Raw genomic sequence first — 4,448 nt, forward strand, 5'->3', positions numbered from 1 at the left:
CTCTCTCTCTCATCTTTCCCCCCCAGGGCAGTCAAGCTTATCGAGCTAGTTCTTGTGCTTGCGGTGATGCTGCTGCTGCTTCATGTGCACAATGTTGCGGTTTTAGAGTATGCCTAGGATGCCTGTTGAATCGCAGTGCTTTTCTTCGAAATGAAAATAACTGTAGGTTTATAATATGCTCGATCGCGTCGTTTTATGTGCAGATGCTGCATGTTTCGCTTTCGTTAGCTGCGATTTTGGCAGAAGATTGCTTTTTGAGTTGATTTGTAGATAGGACTAGCCTCCTAGGCGGCGCACTCATGCCGTCCATCTGCGAGCGGGTGGTTAATTATGTCGTCTGCTTCGCGGCGAGACTGGTGTTGTGGTGGGATTTCTGCACCTCATGTTGGTAAACTTTTGCATATTTGCACTGCTGCGAATCTTTGTGCAAAATGGTCTAGCTTACAGCATGTGTTTAAATTCAAGATTGATTCATTTCCACTTCATTAATTGTTGGAACTAAATCTGACTCTGTGTTTTTACTCTTTGTTTTATGCCACGCTTTTGCAAATCTTCGGCGCGGGCTGTCCATGGGCGTGGCTTGGAGTTGATGTTCTCAACATGTTTGGAGTTGATGTTCTCAACCTCCATCGCCGGCAATGGGCGTGGCTTGATGCTGCCAAGTCAGTTCATTCTCCACTGTTTTAGTATACCTTTGTGCGTTTTCCATGCTTCTTTGTGAAACTTTCGAGCTGGAAATTTCTTTATCGGAATAGCTCGGTCATGGCCGGAGTAGTGGCTGAGGGAGAATATTTAGTGACGGTCAGCGACTTCAGGTATCGACGTCAGATTGATAAGGATTGCGGTGTGAATCTGTGTAGTGGAGTCTTCGTCGAGCTCGTCATTGATGGTTTTCTAGAGAAGGACTTCGTTCGGAGGGGAAGACGTCTTTCGGTGAAGACGCTCTCCAGAAAGTCCCGAAGAAGAAGATGCAGGGAAGAGAAAGAAATAAAAAAACTGAAAATTGAAAAGGAAAGTGAAAAAAATCAAAATCTGATTATAATAAGGAGTCGGGTGTAGTTATAACTTGGGTTGAAGTAGAGGTGTCAAAATCGGTCTTAAGCCTATATATGACCCATTTATAATTTAAATCGGTCATGTATAGACCACTTACATTTTGAAAAAACTAGTTAAATGGGTCTTAAATGGATTGGATTTAAAAATCTATTTTTAACCCAAGCCTCACATTTTATCTTACCCCCCCTTTTTTTTTGTAAAAATTGAAATTAAAGTTAGTTTTTATATTTCATTTTTCCTTTTCTTTCATTTTTCTTCCTCCTTCCTTAGTTGATGGCTGACATGACAACAGCAAGCGATTGGCCAAGCAAGGCTCAAGCTCACTAGATTTAACAAGGTTCAAGCTCACTAGATCTGGGTGAGGTTGAGGCCTCAATAACAACCGGTAAGGATCAAGCCTTGCCGATTTGGCAAGACTAGAGCTCACTAGTGTCAAGCAAGCTCGAGATAGCTCGACACAAGCAAGCTCAATCTCGCCAATCCGGCGAGGCCAAGGCATTGTCGATGATTGGCAAGGCTCAAGCTTGGCTGCGCGCTGCTAATCATTGTTGTGGCCGGTGGCTAGTTGAAGAAGGAAACATAAAAGAAGAAAAAAATAAAAAATTATTTTTTAAAAAATAAAATAAAGAAAATTTAAAAATAGATTATTTAAAAATAAAAAATAAAAAATATATATTTTAAAAATAATTTTTATAATAATTATAAAAATTGTCCATTACGTTGTATTGCATTAAAGTGTTTTAGCAATACCACTAAAAAAAAAAAAAAAATATTATAAGAAATATGCTTTAAAGGTTTTTCACATTTTTTATTTTATTTACTAATTTTTTATTCTCTACTTTACTTTTTAAATTTGATTTGAATTTTTTATTCAAGTAACATATATGTGAAGAGCTTAAAGTGAATTAAATGGGTGAAATTTGATTAACATAAATTGAGTTAAATAGTAATGTGTTTCGATAATATGGGTTAAGTTAGGTATAAGTCAAACATGGGTCATCAAATTTACACTACATGAAAATTGATCAAAATGAGTTAAATGGGTCAATATGGGTCGGACCATTTTTTACTCGACCCAAACCCGATCCGGTCCATCCATTTGATAGTCCTAGACTAAAGTAAGGGTGTTGTGGGCTGGAAACTGAGTCGAGTTAAAAATCAATAGATTTAAATGTTTGGGCCATACTCGAGTCGAGCTCTGAGTTTGACTTGAGAAGGGAACCTGGTCTAAAGTCTACTTTTGGTAATAATTTTTTTTTTTAAATAATAATGACAAGGAGGAGAAAAATATCAGTAATCATATCCTAAATCTTGTCAAGACAATAACATTTTTACAAAGAAAAATGCAGCTTTGCTCTTAACTTATCATTCAACCCTTGTTTCAAAAGACGATGTAATTGCCTTATTATCACATCATTAGCATGATACGCACCAAGCGTTGTTGAAGTCAAAGGAACCGAGCCTTCGAATGGGAACATAATTGAGGACGTTGCAATAGAAATTGATACTCTTTGACGGACCAGCACCACGTCAATATGTGATTCAAGCACTTCAAATGCTGAGGGTTCTTAGGGTTCTTCTTGCTGATCCTTTCTTTAAACATCTCTCCCTTCCCCCTCTTTGTGATAGCGACAATGCAAATTAAAAAAAACTGCAAGAAATCAAAAACTCGAAATGTGAAAAAGCTTCAATAGCTTAATTTTGTGATGAATTTAGGAATGCAAAGAGAGATTGTAAGCTAGAGAGAACATATCAACATTCAGGCCATGGTTGGAGGGTATAAATATGGGCATGGAGATGCAAAACGGAGGAGAGAAAAAGTTCACGTGTGCAATTCAAACACCCATGTGGGAATTAGGGGCGCGCATGATAAAATTTCTACTTCTTTATTTCTCCGTTTCTCTGTTCCCTAGAACAGGTTTGGAACAGAAATCCGTTTAGTAACATAATTTGATTTTTCATTTTCTGGAACAGATTTCTATTCCAAAAATAGATTTGAAGAAGAAATCAAAAGCTAAAATTTTTAACTTCTCAATTTCTGAAATAGGAATTGAGAAATCAATCTTTTGGCTAGAAATCAATTTCTGTTCTAGAAATTTTGTCATGTGCACCTTAGATATCTCTATTGAGTATGGTAGATCCGATTTCATTTGATAAAATAGAGGAATAGTGAGGACATAGCTATTAGTTCTATGCCTATGGTAATGTGAAAGAAGTTTGAAAAATATTAGAAGTGTTATAGTGTTGTCGTGTCTATATTAGATCCTCATTATTAGTCACACCCATTAGAGCTTTGCTATATGATCAGGTGGAATTTGTACAGAACATTCGAGAAATACTCTATGTTTTTTTTTTCCTGATGAATATATGACCTTTATGTCAAGAGATGGTTGCTTTACATCTTCAACCAATCAAGGTAACATTTCCACTTCAATGGCCACAACTCCTTTGTCTTCCCTCTCCAAGAAGTTAAGCAAGTCGTATGTTCTTCTCATGATCTTTAGCTATTTGTTCCAGCTATCCAAGGCTACAAACATTCTCGTGCGTGGTTAGAACTTGAGGGACAACAATACTTTAGTCTTATCGAATGAAGTGTTTGAGCTAGGAATATTCAAGATTGGTGGGTCTTCCTCAAGCAACTACTACCTGGGCATTTGGTTCAGGGATGATCCTTAAAAGAAACCAGTCTGGGTCGCAAATCGAGATTACCCGCTTCTTGATTCTTCTTTTGTACTCTCCATCAGGTATAATGGGAACTTGGTGATATCCGATAGAAAGCAGATTCCGTATTTAGTCAATGCCGAGATGTTATCTACTTGTAATAGCACAAGTGTGATATTGCTGGATTTTGGCAATTTTGTTCTAATAGAAGGCAATAGCACGGTTTGGGAAAGTCTTTTTTATCCATCAGACACATTCTCATTTGGCATGAAACTTGGGAATTTCAATTTAGGCACTAGTAAGGTAAGGCATGAAACTTGGGTATTTCACGAAACAAGGAACTGGTCCCTCACCTTACCAAAGTGCCTAAATCGAAATAGCCAAGTTTCATATTAAACTATTTTTAAAATAAATTAGCCAATCATATACTTGATGAAGAAGACCTCATCGATTATAGTTGATAATTTTCGGCAAATTGGAGTTGTACCAATTTTGAAAATGCTAATTGGTTTTCCTCTTTTTGCTATTTTCTTAACAAAACCTTGAATCCTATCCTCTTTTCTTTTGTACAATTCTTTTTCGTTTTCATTTTTTGTCCTTTTTATCTGCCATCTAACCGTAATCATTTTAATTGTTGGCGTTTCCACAACAGCAACATGGTAAGCTTTAAAGAAGAAGAGATAAATTTTGAAAAAAATAAATAATAATAATTGAAAAGTTATTGTTCTTGT

The 4,448-nt window shown here is 36.5% G+C and overlaps 1 long non-coding RNA gene across 1 annotated transcript; it reads left to right on the forward strand.

Annotated features, from left to right (window-relative positions):
• On the forward strand, nt 1-3,944 carry LOC120295570. Its single transcript, XR_005552946.1, has 2 exons — nt 1-662; nt 3,574-3,944. It is a non-coding gene; the product is annotated as an uncharacterized LOC120295570 (long non-coding RNA).
• Nucleotides 3,945-4,448: the final 504 nt, after the last annotated feature.

Source organism: Eucalyptus grandis, chromosome 7 (genome assembly GCF_016545825.1).
Source record: "Eucalyptus grandis isolate ANBG69807.140 chromosome 7, ASM1654582v1, whole genome shotgun sequence".
NCBI classification, from domain to species: domain Eukaryota; kingdom Viridiplantae; phylum Streptophyta; class Magnoliopsida; order Myrtales; family Myrtaceae; genus Eucalyptus; species Eucalyptus grandis.